A 16,705-nucleotide genomic window follows, 5' to 3' on the forward strand; every position below is an offset into this window, starting at 1 on the left:
ATAAATAAGCAAACCCCCCATAAGAATCCTCAGTGTCACACTGTCTGTCTCTCTCTCTGTCCATATGAATGTTGCTGTCGCAATGTCCTTTCTGCCCATTCACTTGTATCATTCTATAATGTACTCTAAGTTCCTGCCCACCCACTTAAAATACATTGATGCTATTTGTAGCCCTAATGGCTGAGTGGGTGATGACCAAGGCACAGTGCAGCAAATTTGTTGCAATAACAGTCTTCTTCTATCTCCTGACAATGAGGCACAGTCTGTGCAGTTCTGCCCATGAAAGGTCAGTGAGCACATCTGAATGGGTGGGTTACTAGACCTCTGATCCCCTTGTCACAGCAATGCCACCTCAGCACTAGTTACACTTATCATTTATGATGCACAATGTGCACTTGATTTATGATACTGACAGCTAGCAAGGTCAGATTATTTTTTGTCCTGCCAGCCAAGTACTGACGATCATAGTTTAGTAGTACACAGATACTGAAATGTGATGTGGCTATAAGCCTCTATACCCCCTTACTCTTATAGGTTCATAGGTTCAGTTGTCAAAGTTAATGACCTACTGACTTTTAAAAAAGTAGTGTGATTACCCAGACCCCATGCTGATTGTTGTACTGCCTATATACCTATCAAGATTATTTTTGAAGGAATTTGATGATTGATGTTTTCTGACTGTAAGATGAAGTTTATTCCATAATCCTTGGAGATAATGGGTAAAGTAAATGTTACTTTCTCTGTTAATATTATTCATCTTTAGTATTAGGTACCCAAATCTTTTGTTTGCTCCCAGAAGGGAAGGTGAGTCGTGCATTCATATTTACAATTTTAATTTCAGACAGATTTTCACAGTACTGTACCAGACAATGCATTACAGCTCAGGTAGAGGCTATATATAACTAATCATTAGAAAACAAAATATAATAACAGTTCCAAAAGCCTTTCTGAATTGTTCTTCCAGCTCTGTGATTCTCCTAGCAAGGAACTATATGTTTTGTCAAGTCTTTTAATGTAGCTTGCCTAAAATTTATAAAACACAGAATTGCATTAAATAATGTGTTGGACTGGCAAGGTATAAAGTGGTACACTGATCTTCCCGAAGTGACCAGCCATGCCTTTTATAATTTGACTGGTTGCAGACCAGGCTTTTCTAGATCCGTATTCCCTTTAAAGGTGAGTTATGGTCTATGCTTGTCTGACTGCGTCAGTACATGCTGGCCACAGTTTATACTGCTGTCTTCTATTACCTATGGATCTTTAATGAACCTTAGCATGATTACTTCAAGAAAATATGTGACTCAGTTTGTAATTATTATCACATTTGATTATCTACAGCCAACTTCCTATGACATCAATACAGTGCTGCTGTGGGTTACCACTAATTACCCCTGTTGGGGTAGACAAGTAAACCTCCAGCTTAACTTGCTATATCCTGTTGCTTAATCATGTTTTATCCTCTGAATTACATATGGGTTGACATTTAGTGTCCTTAATGTGTCAGTTTCCCTTATTAGGAATAGTGTCTTAAGTTTTAGCATGGTGAAGATAAAGATTATGCACTGTGAGCCCTTCATCAAGTGCTGTTACCTCTTCAATGAATAGGTTGAAAGTAAGTACTAGGCTAACTGCCCTTGTGTCCATTTTAAGCCTAGCCAGTTTCCCTTCTTGTACTAAAACTAACCTATCCCATTTGGTTAGAGATTGGCCTTACCCATCCCATGATCATTACTTATATATTACCCCTAATGATAATAACTAGGATCATACCATAGATAATTTGAGGGTACCCATGCATGAGATAAAACATTTAGGAGCTGCATTTGTCCATTAGTAGTACAGGGAGCAGTCATGGGGTAAATTTTCTGTTTCCCATCCACAGATCTAAATTGCACTTGAAACTGGGCAGGGATGGACTTTGTTTTATGTGGATGTGGAGTCTGTTCCATAGCAGTGGTATTCTCTACAAGATATACATGTCCCTCAAAACTGTTCTGCTGATGTTGCAGAAGATATTTAGATCTCTACACTGAGTATTTCTGATGCCATTTGACTTGCTGATGTGCAGTAAATCCATCAGTACTGGGTCAAAGGATGCCTTATATGCCAGACACATGTCACCTCTTCACAGTCTGTAGGATACCAAGTATAGTAAAAGGGCGTTGTGCTGGTCCATGTAGGACATGTTGTTTAGGCATTGTATTTATTTAGTAAGGTATTTCTGTGTGTTCCAGTAGGTACATGTGTCTGGACAAATGCACGCTGAATGCGGCCTTATATTCAATGACTGGCCTAATGAGAGATAAGTAAAGGGGACAATGACATCCCTTTATCTAGACACAATCCCTTTGTTTTTAAGCTGTACAATATAGAAGGGCTTTCTTATAACAATAGTCACTTGAGTGTCAGTGTCCACATAAGTTCCCAGTGCCACAAGATTCAGTGAAAGGAGGTATACACTGGAATCTATGATGTGCATTTTGAACCCTATTTCAGTAATGTATTGACATTAAAATACTCTAAACAGAGAAAAGCAGTGAATCTCCTCTCTATGACACCATGCCCTTAGCCACTGATTGAATACCAATATTATGTTGCAGTATTCAGGTGCCGCATCAGGTGATGAGAAGACTTCACTAAGCAGGTGTCATTTTCCTGTGCTTGTTAGGATGTTTGATAACCTTACCCCATCCTATTGCATTTGTAAGAGGAAGGACTTTCTAAGTTTGATTGCATCATGAACAATGACCATGTCATAGTTTGTTTTAATCAGAGCTGAGGTCCCTAAGTTTGCCTCCAGGCAGACATGGCACTGTCAGAAGCTTCTTTACACTGCCCAGTGATATGCACACCTATTTAGCAGGTGGTGAAGTCACCAGTTAATAGGATATCTGGGGTTACCAGGTTACAATGCCTGCATTATCAATACTTGCTGTGGTCACATCATCTTCAGTGGCACTATTCCCTAGGCTATCATAATGCATATGTAAAGCCATATCATCATGAAAAGGGACTATAGCTTGGCATAGATGACCAGATGTCACTCCCAGGCATGCCTTGAAATATCTGGTACTACCTTTAAATTTGACTCTCAACCATACTGAATTACTCAGTTTTTACCGAGTTTTGGGGTCCAAATGAAGGGGTGCCACTATTCCCGAGTGGCACCCCTTCATTTTCAATTTTTTGATTTTTTATATTTTTTGAAATACCGCGCTGTTGGAGCTGACGTCATCATGTGTGCGATAACATCAGCTCCGTCAGGGGTACCAGCCAGTCAGAATTGAGCTCAAGGAGTTCACATTGTCATTTCTGGCTGGTCTGGCTGCGAGCAGGGAATCTCACTTGCTTTGGGTTACAGAAGGGAATAGGGGAAATCTCACGTGCTAACAGCAGGCCGGACGTTCGTTTTAGCACTTTACAGAAGGGAATAGCAGGCTGGTCTTTCATTTTAGCAGTGCACTCTGTTCATAAGAGCAGCACTCACTTTTTGGATTATTATAGCAGCACTCCATGGAGTCCATTCATAACATGAACAGCACTACCCTCACACTTGTTTGGATTATTTAACAGGAGGAGGATGATTTTGGATGCTCATTTTGGATCCAGGCTTGGCTTACCCGGTGTGTGTGTGTGTGTGTGTGTGTGTGTGTGTGTGTGTGTGTGTGTGTGTGTGTGTGAAAATGCCCCCCATGCATTACAAAGCCAAATTTGAACTCCAAAACTTTAATCAAAAAGGCAGAATTACAAAACACTATTACATTATGCTGTACCATGGAAACAGACATCCTCCTATTTGCTTTCTAAATCTATTACTATGAAAGACAAAAATTTTATTAAGGCGGTATATACTGTGGCATTGTGAGGTTTGTCAGTTTTCCAGAATACCTGAAATGAGCAGTTTGCAAGAATTATCCAGGCCTCTAGGGTCCTTTTTATATTCCAGGCACATGTGAGCCCATTTCTGATTGCATTAAACTGGGGTCAGGAGAAACAGATGAATTGGAGTTTCTGCATTGGTGTCATTTTCTCTGCAATTTAGTTAAAGTGCTATACAGAAATTGATGGTTGATAGTGAGATAGAATGGAATCTCAGAGAAAGTCTGCATGTCTTGTTTATCCATAAAAGAGATGACAGACATTAATCCACCTACTGGTAGTAATGTTTGTAGTTGGGGATGGTCTGTAGAGTGTGGTTAGGAAAAGAAGATTTAGGTTTGGGGGTTGGAAGTAAGGAGGTAAAAGAGATAAAGAAACAAATAACTGAGTTAAGAAGTAGAGTTACTGAACAGCGAATTTATGGTGAGCTGAGATCTTTGAGAATAAAAACTTTGAAGGAAGGAAGCATAACTGGTGAGCAGCTATATAAAAGAATATTCAGCTAGGAAGTCACTAGAAAAATGACAGCTTGAGTTATGGTGACAAATACATTTAGTGATAAGGCTTATTTAGTAGATTATAATGTGGTGTAGTAACAGTGATGTATAAGTGTAACTAGCTGCAGGATGGAAATAGTGGCTCACAGACTAGAATGCAATCCTAATTCTCCCAGTAGGAAATGGAATCCTTTTCCTTTTAGTGGGAGATGATTAGTAAGAGATTCACCCCAACCCTGGCCCACCCACTTCAGATACACATACTCCCTGTACTTGCAATCTAAGCTACAAACTTACAACTAATAGGCCAACTAACTCTCTCCTAGCCTGTCATCTCAATATTAGAAGCATTAATAACAAGGTACATGAATTGCATGCACTTCTGGATGTCCACTCCCCTGAGATTCTCTGTTTATCTAAAACCTGGTTAAAACCTAACACTACAGACAATGAAGTGTTACCACCTGGGTACAACATACACAGGCTGGATTGTGCTTCCAGGAAAGGGGGGGGTAGCTGTACTCTATATATCTGAGTTGAATGTCACCATAGATGTAATACAACCACCTCAGATTAATAACCCAGAGATTCTTGCCACCAAATTGCAACTTAATAAAAATAAATGCATTAATATCATCTGTATGTACATTCCCCCAGGTAACAATATATCTACATTTGAAGATATCCTGCACTGGCTATCATGTCACTACCCCCAAGAAACCCTACTACTTGGAGACTTTAACAGAGACTGGGGCACCTGTTCCTCAGAATCCCCAACCACCCATATTAACCTGCATGCATTTACACAAATCATATCCACCCCTACCAGGATAGGTAAACTCAACCAAAAAGAAAGCATACTTGACTGGGTACTCATAAATAGTCATCCCCAGCTGTACACCTCTGATACCCTCCCTGATGGCCTAAGCGATCACCTTCACACATATGTAATTAAGCACAAAGCCATTAATTCCCAACAACCCTTATTCCGAAAGGTTAGAAACAATAAAAACTTTGACTCTGCCAAATTCCAACAAGAACTAAACTCATGTAATTGGTCTATTCTAAAACACCTCCCCTTAGAAGAAGCAGTAGCATACTTTAACAACAAATTCCTTGAGATCCCTGATTTGCATGCACCTGTTCGTTCAAAGAGAAAAAAGGCAAAAACTGCACCATGGCTTTCTAAAGAGTGTAAACTCAAAATTACCCTTAGAAACAAAGCATGGGCTTTATGGCATTCTTCTAAAGACCTCCAAGATCACATTAAATACAGGCAATCCAGGAACGAAACTAAAAAATTCATTTTACAAGACAAAAAACAATACTACTGTAATTTACAGACAGTAAATCAAAATAACCCTCAGAAGTTTTGGGCAGGTTTAAATAATCTACTACATCCTGGACAAACGTCAACCCCAATCCCTGCTGCTACTATTGATAAAACCCGTGAAGATGTTTCTGACAGTTTTAACCAATTCTTTACTGAGACAATTCAAGCCCTAGCAAGCCAACTACCTCCTAGCTCCTCTTGTCCTGAAAGTACCACCCCTAGAAACCTACTCACATTCAGCGTCCAACCAGTCACCACTTCACTTATCCGTACCTTGATCAAAAAATTAAAACCCACTACACTTTCTGCTGATCAACTCCCTGCCAAGTACCTACAAAAATCAGCTGATGCTATTGCTTACCCCGTCTCAATACTAATCAATTGAACCATAGTAGAAGCTAAAATTCCCACCATCTGGAAAATATCCTATATAATCCCACTTCACAAAGGAGGCAGCTCTACTGAATTTTCCAATTATAGGCCAATAGCTATACTCTCTCCACTTGCAAAGATTATGGAAAAAATGTATTCATAGACAACTCATGCACCACCTAATCCAGAATCTCCTTATGGCAGACACTCAGCATGGCTTCTGTCCTCATCACAGCACTATTTCAGCCCTCCTAGCCTTTACCAACACCATAAACCATAATCACAACAATAATTATATATCCTCAGTCCTCTTCTTGGATTTTTCCAAGGCATTCGATATGGTTGATCACCAACTTTTAAGTCACACCCTGCAAACATTCTGTCCAGATACTAGAGCCCTTCAATGGTTTCAATCCTACCTGAATGGTTGACAGCAGGCTGTCCTCTGGCAGAACAAACTCTCTAATCTTCTACCTTACACCCTTGGAGTACCACAAGGCTCTATACTAGGGCCCTTGCTGTTCTCCATCTTCATTAACGACCTTTTTACTGTCATCCCAAAAGTCAGCTGTATCCAATATGCTGATGACTCTACTCTGATTTGCTCGGCCACATCTCAAATAGAGTTATGGTCAGCTACCCAGACCACCTTTAATACAATAGAAAACTGGATTTCTGAACGTCGTCTGATCCTAAATCCCCCAAAAAACTAAAATGCTGTTATTTTCGCCAACACATAGGTCTACCGCTTTCATCTTTACCATAAATTCAAATGATTGCACAATAATCTCCCCTGACTCCTCTACAAAACTATTAGGTGTCATCCTAGATAATCTAAAATTCGACCTACATGTTAACCAAACTATCAAAACCATCAATAAAAAACTAGGGTCACTTTACAGAATAAAAAGCCTTCCTAACCCCTCCAGCTAAAATTGCCATAGCTCGCTCTCACCTTCTTTCAACCCTTCTGTATGCAGCCCCTCTACTCTCGAATTTAAACAAGACTGTCCTTAACAAACTCTCATTTGCTACAACCACATTGCCAGGTTTGCCACTGGGCTGCCTTTTAGGACACATCATTGCATCAATCTAAATCAGCTTGGGTGGCTTGAACTACCCAGCCTAATCCAGTCTAACCAACTAATTATGGCCTATAAAATCCTCTATAATCCAGACAATACTTCTGCACTTAAAAATATTATCTCCCTCTATAACAATCCTAGACTGCTTCGATCCTCTAACAAACTACTAATTCAGACTAGCAAAATTAATAACACAGCCAGTGACTCTCTCTTTGCAAACTCTGTAAGTAGACCCTGGAACTCTCTTTCAGCTGATATTACCTTACTTTCTACCTTAGGTCAATTTAAAACTAGACTCAAACAACATTTGACACTAAACTGGCTATGTCAATGTATCAAGCCTGGCTAACTCTCTCTCGAATGTGTAAAAATCTGTTAACCTGTTTACTGTGTAATTTAATTTAATCTTGATTTACGCTCGGGATTAACTCTAAACTGTGGAACTTGTTTAACTTGCTTACTTATGTAATCACTGTAAATAGTCAGTTTGTAATATGTAATGCTGGTATTATGTAATGCTGTATCTGCTTACCTTTGGAGCTTTTCCCCCAGGGCCTCCGCTGAAAATGGACATGCATCCAGTCAGACTATCCTGGTCAACAAATGTAAAATAAAATAAAATATCAATCTATATATATATATATATATATATATATATATATATATATATATATATATATATATATATGGGTCTACTTCAAAACACTGAATTACTATAACGTTGAACCACAAAACACTGAGACCATAACATCGAAAGTTCAGAACACTGAAAAGTCAGAACATCGAAATTACATAGCAATGAAAATTTAAATCATTGAGTCTTATATAATTGAAAGTGTTACATGGTTATGGTTTAATGTGTTAATGTTGTGGTATCACTTTAAGAAGTTTTAATATTGTAGTAAACAAACATGGTGGATAGTATGTTTTGTAGTTTAAGAGAAATTGTCAGGTTGTATACTAAAGATTTATCAGATAATGGTTAAGCATTGTTGTGTTTGAGTGATGGATTTATTAGTTTGAAAGAAGTCATGTTAGTGTTGTGGAAAGTGATGGGATAAGTGAATAGGGGAGTAAGGTTTTATTTTGGCAGTATGTACATGTTGTCAGGAAAATAGAGGTATATGTTTGAGATATTGTATATTATACCATGACCCCCCATTAATATTCCAAAACGCGCACGCTGATTGGCCAGCGTGCACGTTGTAAATCGACTTATACTAATGGAAAATGGTCCGGTCGCCCGGACTTTTTCCATTAGTATAAGTCTCTTTTAAAACACTGTCTCGCTATGTTAAAAGAGTTTAACATAGCGACACAGGTTTAAAAAAAGCAACAGAGATCTCTGTTGCTTTTTTTAAAGCTGTCTCGCTATGTTAAACTCCTTTAACATAGCGACAATTGTAAAAGCAACGGAGATCTTGCTTTCTCCATTGCTTTTTTTAAACCTGTCTCGCTATGTTAAATGGGTTTAACATAGCGAGACAGCTTTAAAATAAGCAACAGAGATCTCCGTTGCTTATTTTAAAGCTGCCTCGCTATGTTAAACCCATTTAACATAGCGAGACAGGTTTAAAAAAAAAAAAGCAACGGAGAAAGCAAGATCTCCGTTGTCTTTTTACTGTTTCGCTATGTTAAATGGGTTTAACATAGCGAGACAGCTTTAAAATAAGCAATGGAGATCTCCGTTGCTTATTTTAAAGCTGTCTCGCTATGTTAAACCCATTTAACATAGCGAAACAGTAAAAAGCAATGGAGATCTTGCTTTTTCCGTTGCTTTTGGCCACAGCTCTGATGTACTGCGTAGGCATGCGCAGTACATCAGAACTGCCGCGGATACCACACAGCTGCGGAAGGGCAGCAAAGAGGCATTATACACTGCCATTATTTAAGAAAAGTAATTATTTCTTTTCTTAAATAATGTCATAGTATAATAGCAATAACCCACTTCTGGGTGTGGGTAATGCGGGATTTACCCACGGTTGTCTTTGTTTGGTCCTCGCTTGGCCACCGGGACCAAACCACGCCAACTGTGGGAAAATCCCGCATTACCCACACCCAGGAGTGGGTTATTGCTATATTCTGAATGCAGACTGTGATACAGTGGGGAATGGGAAATTTACCTTGTCTCCACTGTAGTGTGATCTTGGAGTTGGTGTATTTAATTTGCAGGGGGTGTGGAGGGCGCAGAGGGGCTTGCCCCCACTGTGGAAACATTGAAACAAGTTTGTTGCTTTAGTTATGTTTGAGGTGGAGGGAGTATTACTAATGTGTGAATTGTAACATTCAGTGTTATGGGATGCAATGATTTAAATTTACAATGTTATGTGGTTTCGTTGCTCTAAGTTTTTAATGTTATATGTTTTCGACGTTATGGTCTCAATGTTTTGTGGTTCAATGTTATAGTAATTCAATGTTTTGAAGTAGACCCATAAATATATATATATATATATATATATATATATATATATATATATATATATATATATATATATATATATATAGAGAGAGAGAGAGAGAGACATATTTGAGTCCCATGCATTTGCCTGAACGTACATTTGTTTGACAAATGCAGGGGTGTGATTTAATGTTGACACTATGGATGGATGAATGGTAAAATGTTGATGATGGTACTGAATGTCGATATAGGTAACTGGGGTTGGGGTGGTAAGACCGTGTTTGTGTATGTGAGTTAGGGTTAGGGCTGGGGATGAGTGAAGGTTGGATGATGTATGTTTGTGTATGTTTATGTATTTTAGGGTAAGGGTTAGTTTAGGGGATAGATGTGTTGTTTGTGTGTGTTTGTGAGTCTGAGTCTGTCTTATGTAGTGGCAGTATTACAGGAAGATTTTAATAATGGTAAAGTGTAGGTTTAGGGTTTGGGATAGAGGCAGTGTTAGGGATAGGGTTAGCAACCATTACTAAGGTGGTGCAGGGGGAAACCCCCTGCTCTCTTTATTAATGGGTGCTAATCCAAACCGTAACGCTGTCCCTTCACCCAACCGTAACCCTACACCATCCCGTCATTAAAATCTTCCAGTAACACTGCCACTATTCAGACAAACATGAGGCTAGTGTCAAGGGGGGTGGGTGTTTTAATATTGGGAGAGGAAATAGTTTTCCCTCTCTCAATATTATTGTGTTCGTTTTCTTTCTTTCTTTTTTTTTCCAGTTTTGTGGATGATCTAACTTATTTTGTTGATGCTATGCATTTGACATTATGGCAATTTGGTCATTCACAATACACCCATATATATATATATATATATATATATATATATATATATATATATATATATATCTGTGTGTGGGAGCGGAACCTTTCATTGACGAGTGATGGAGTTGGTGTAGCTGATTGAAATGTACTGGCTTTGACAGTACATGACTGCAGTATGTTGGAGACTGAGTGCCCTATTCCCACTGTAGTGGATTATTAGAGTTGGTATTTAAAATTAGTCGGGCTTGCCACCCTGCAGAAAATATTGTCTGGGTTTGTTTTGTCATTCCTTTGTGGATTGATTTTTAATTTGTCGATATGTAGGTGTCAATCATTGTTTGATCGACTTGTCACCTTTCTGATGGAAGGTTATGCTTCCATATATATTTGTGTCTATCTATTTATAATGTGTGTGTTTGTGTGTGTGTGTAATTGTAGTATATCATATAGAATTTGTTGATTATACTTTGGGATCAAGAAACAATAACTTTGTGAGTTCATACATAAGAATTTTCTGTAATAATCTTGTTTACATATGAACCTTGCTGTTATTAGTGAACCTCATATTGTCACAGGGACATCAGTCACCGTAGAACTGGATCAGATGCATACTGACAGCTCTAAATGCTGTAATGCGCTTAACAAAGATAAGATTTAAGCAGTTTTTCTTTTGTGATTTGAAGATTTCAGAGTTGATTTGCAAAACATTATTTCACTTTTCTGCATTTTTGTTTTAAAAATAATAAAAATGTTTTTCTTACAGAAATCAAGTCAGAATGATGAACATGTTTACAGATACCTACATATGCTGCATTAACTAGGACATTAACATAGTAATGTTTTACTAGAATCAAATGGAATACATTAGTTTGATGTAAATAATATGTTTAACTGTACTGTGAAACAGTGTTACCTTTTGTTTCTTACATATTCAGCAGAAAAATAAATGCTATACTTCTGTGTTATATTTTGAAATCAGTGTTTCATATTCTTCCTACACTTTGTGTAAAAGCCAATATAACGGTTTTCTTATTCTCTTTTATTATGTTGACAATGTGCTATGGCACTCAAACATTAGCCAAAAGAAATTGCACTGCTAATCAGCAAACACCATTAAAGGGTGTTATTTCAGATAGCCAGATGCAAACAACTTTTTTAGTGGTAGTTCATTGGGGTAGCTGAAACTCTCTGTTGTATTACAAAGAATTACAACTGGGTTGTCTGTCATAACCATTTGTTGTGTTCTCTAAATGGATTCAAGAAAATTTACCTCCTGAGCTTTGCTGTTGTAGCTAATTTCTTAAATCCATTTATTTTTTTATGATTAGGGACCCAGTCATAATCATCTCTATTACTTGCTAGGCCAGCATCTCTCTTTATGTTATACCTCAATTTCATTATAAAAGGCAAAGCAGTATAATACATGTTCTGTTAGTATGGATAGTTTAACATTTCAGACCACACCCAGTTCAAATTGTAAGCTGAACAGCAGTACAAATGAGTGCATTTTTGAAATAATATGTTGTCCTTTCTTCAGGAGTTAACAAATAACATCTGCACACATAATAAGAAATTATTAGTGCAGCTATATAGAGTAACTGTGTTACTGTAGAAGAACAGAAAACAGCAGAGTGCAGTTGCAGCTGCCATCAAGGGGTGACAGAAGATACTTAAGGCTGGGGGTGGAGGTCCAGAGAGGGCACTTAGTAATTGGAAAAAAAGCATTTTTCAAATGTGTGTGTTTTTTAACTGTTTTCTATGATAAAAAAGAAACACATATGTGATATTAGCTGTATGTAATGTCAGTTGGTGCTGCATTAAGAGTAATAACATAGAGGCTTCATATGAAATTACAAAAGAAGGTAGTGTATTTGTTTTCCTCTTTGCAAGTCTGAATGAAACACACACTTTCATCCAAATACATGGTCTTGGAGTGCACTGTTCATACAGGTGGCCTGTGTGTCACAAACTTGAATGACTACAATAAAGGAAAAGGGAAGGACTAACAGACAACCATTAGTCAAATACCCTGGCTTCTGCTGGCATCTGAGCACTGCAGAACTCAAACCATATGGTGCTGAAAAGCTGTAATTGCTGAATAGAAGAATCTCTGTGGTTTCAATCTGTTTCTGGCCATTGTCTTGGTGAATTTGGAAATAAGCAAGCAGTGTAGATTATCTATTCCAAATTCACAATGTGAAGTATAAAGTGAGCTATAGTCAGAAACAGAATGAAACCACAGTGTCCATTACTTTTTGTCTGGTATGCTCTCACATGTTGAGAAAAAAATCCTCTGATTAAGTGTGCACGTACACACACACACACATACACACACACACACACACACACACACACACACACACACACACACACACACACACACACACACACACCGACTTTTGACACCTAAATGCACATTATTAATTGTCAGTCCTACTATTGTTTCAAATGTAGAAAGCAACAATGAAATATAATGCAAACTTCCATGTAAATAAATTGGATTATAAAAACAAGGCAAGTTTTGGGTAATCAAAAAATGCAGATACAGAAATAATGCTATTACCACAAATCCAGTTGAAAGTGCAGCAACAAAAACAATGACATTATCAAAGTTGTACTGGATTTCAGCATTTATAAAGTAACAATGACAGTTTCAGTGCTGTGACCCAAGCAAAACCATAAAAACACTTGGAAGGACTTAAAGCTGATAGAAATATACAGTTAACTGTTGAATAATTAATTTTTCAAAGATACTGGAGCAGAATGATATAACGTGAATACAGTGATGATTCTTCAAAGGGATCCTTTTCCAAAGTCTTTCAAAACTACTCTGAAAGACGTCTTTGCTAAAATCTGGCTCTGTTCTTGCTCAAAACCAGGATAAACTATATCCCTAAATGTGAAGAAGTGCCTTTTCATTCCTTATACCTCCTTACTCTCCCTTCTTTACTTACTTCCTTACTGCTATCCACTTCTCTTCCCTGAATTTCTCCCTAAATATGCCATACACCTTTTTTTCCCACACTTCATATTGCAATTCCTGTTTGTATTAGACTGACTTATCTTTAATTTCTCTACAAACTGTGTAAAATGTCCTAAATATTAAATGACTGTCATATATGTTGTGTCAATTCTTAAAATGTTTTCTGTTTAATTTTTTATAATTATTTAAACTGCAGATGTTTTTGTTTTATTTTAAAGATTGTAAAATTATTGTTCTTAAAATGTTTTCTAATAATTTGGAGCTTTTCTCCCCAGGCCTCCGCTAATAATAGACTTCTACCCAGTCAGACTTTCCTGGTAATCAAATGTCAATAAATAAATAATGAGTATGCACCTCCTTACTCAATACTCAATTATTCTTACAAGATGAGGGTACGAATGTTTGATAACATGAGCAGCACACATTTGGTGTAGTTTTCGCTCTTTTTATTGCTTGATAGTTGCTGAACACTAGCTGTGTATCTTGATTTTTTTGGTAAAAAAGGAGGAATATATAGTTAGCAATTCTGTCATAGAACACACACACACACACACACACAAAACTATGGACAGTTGAGAGGATCATCAGTTCTCCTACTGCATGTCTTTTGGATTAGATGTAGAGGGAATTTGGATCACTTGACAATAAAAAAAAAAAAAAAACATGCCCAAGCTCTCCACTGAAGGTTCCCCAGCTGAGAACTGAACTTGAGAACTAAGCAGTTTGAGCCTACAATGGTAACTGCTGTTCTGCAATCAAAAGCTTTATGGGTTACAAGAGCAACTAATACAAAGTCAGCCCTTAAACTTATGTCTTTTAGTTTTATACATTACTGCTTGTATTGCTTGAATTAACTATTCTTTGTGGTAAAAGACAATGAGTACAAGCGGTTTTTCTATTTTCAAAAACTCCAGTTGCTTGGCAGCCCTGCTTGCTTTGCTATGGATGGCTTGTACCTCTCTTCCAAGGCTTCAGCATACTAGCTAAAGCATTTGTTGTACTCATAGTGTCTTTTTTAGGCAGAGTCCAGTTAATGGACCTTGCAACTTAACCAAAAAAATTGAATCACACACAAAACCACACACAGGTGGCTTTGCTCAGTGATAGCAATCTCAATAACAAAATGCTCAACCTTGAGACTCTTCTACTCTTGGAGCACATCCATGAGTGTGTAATCAACAGAACATGGTTTAAATGTTCAGATAGTGCCCCCTCCATACCTTCAGATACAAATCATACTTAATAGGACTAATTGTCAGCTCATAGCTTGTTACAGGACCCTCTCTATGTCCTCCTGAAAATCACGTTGAGTTCCTACATATACATCAACTTTCCTTAAGCAAAACCTCCCTTATTATAAGAAACTTTACCCCTCAATAAACTGCAACACCTATACTTTGAATATAGGATATGCTCAAAAATTCCTAGTTTTAATAAATATAAACTCCTAGACGAGGTAGTCAAACCCACCTAGAAATCAAAATATCCTACATCTGGTTCTTACAAATGTAGCATCTGCATATTCCATTCCCTTTTTATCTCCCTCCCCAGTTAAGTCCGATCATAAACTGGTAACATTTACCTTTAGAATTTTGAAACCAGTGGATGCCAAATTCAGGAATTCAGGGATTTCAAATGTACATTTTTTTCCCATTCTATGATGAGGTCTACAAATTTATATATAGCACTGTCACTCAAGATGTTCTTCTATATCATGGTTGCAGTACTCATCACCTCTGGGATCTCCTGCCAAGGATAGCACAACCTCTGGCCAGCATACCAAAACCTTTATTACCTAGGAAGTATTATACATCAGCTGTATGCTCCCCACCCAAGCATAGAGTATAAAGGTGAGGTACATATGCTCCCAGCTCAGAACTTCATTGCTGCCACTCTGAATGCCATTTTCCGTACATCAGTCTGAATACCCTTCACAGTCACTTTCAGAGTTGATTTGCAAAACATTATTTCACTTTTCTGCATTTTTGTTTTAAAAATAATAAAAATGTTTTTCTTACAGAAATCAAGTCAGAATGATGAACATGTTTACAGATACCTACATATGCTGCATTAAGTAGGACATTAACATAGTAATGCTTTACTAGAATCAAATGGAGTACATTAGTTTGATGTAAATAATATGTTTAACTGTACTGTGAAACGGTGTTACCTTTTGTTTCTTACATATTCAGCAGAAAAATAAATGCTATACTTCTGTGTTATATTTTGAAATCAGTGTTTCATATTCTTCCTACACTTTGTGTAAAAGCCAATATAACGGTTTTCTTATTCTCTTTTATTATGTTGACAATGTGCTATGGCACTCAAACATTAGCCAAAAGAAATTGCACTGCTAATCAGCAAACACCATTAAAGGGTGTTATTTCAGATAGCCAGATGCAAACAACTTTTTTAGTGGTAGTTCATTGGGGTAGCTGAAACTCTCTGTTGTATTACAAAGAATTACAACTGGGTTTTCTGTCATAACCATTTGTTGTGTCCTCTAAATGGATACAAGAAAATTTACCTCCTGAGCTTTGCTGTTGTAGCTAATTTCTTAAATCCATTTCTTTTTTTATGATTAGGGACCCAGTCATAATCATCTCTATTACTTGCTAGGCCAGCATCTCTCTTTATGTTATACCTCAATTTCATTATAAAAGGCAAAGCAGTTTATACTGACCCTACATCTTTCAGATAAGTATCCCATTGGGGTTATTTTTTCTTTTTCTTACATTGTTTAGTGGATTACATGTCATCAAAAAAGGGGGAGTTTAAGTTTGGGAGGAAGACTCCCCATAAAGGCCACCACGATAGGTGCCCATTTTGCTTAGGTGCTTCTCACAACCACACTCAATGTTCCGTCTGTCAGGCTTTTGTACTCAAGACCTTGTGTAACTTCTTTTCTTTCCTTACCATTTACCTTGAGAACCAACATCTCAAGGTTTTGGCCCAGGGTACCATGGCAGAATCTGCTTACCCCAAGGTACAGCCACTGCTTAAAAAGAAGGCCAAAAAGTCTAGGCCTGAATCTGCTGCTGTCCAGCCTCCACCAGATGTTCCTGTGGAGTTCAGTGAGAACCCAGAGGATAGCCCAGTATTACCTTCTGTTTATTTTGCTGCAACTTTCTCAAAGGCCAGCAGGAAACTTGCTTCTTGCACCTACCCTTTCTCTAATTATGCAGTGATTTCTGTATCTACTGACAGCCTTCTAAGTTGTTGCCTTCTTCCATGCTCCTTCCTTTAATAAGAATAGTAAAGCTACTCTACCCTTCAGAGCCATCAATTACCAGACTCATATGACAGGGTACATCCCGTCTCTTCTTTCCTAGATTGGGA

The sequence above is a fragment of the Protopterus annectens genome, chromosome 17.part0 (assembly GCF_019279795.1).
Source record: "Protopterus annectens isolate FY-2018-M chromosome 17.part0, PAN1.0, whole genome shotgun sequence".
Taxonomy (NCBI): Eukaryota; Metazoa; Chordata; order Ceratodontiformes; family Protopteridae; genus Protopterus; species Protopterus annectens.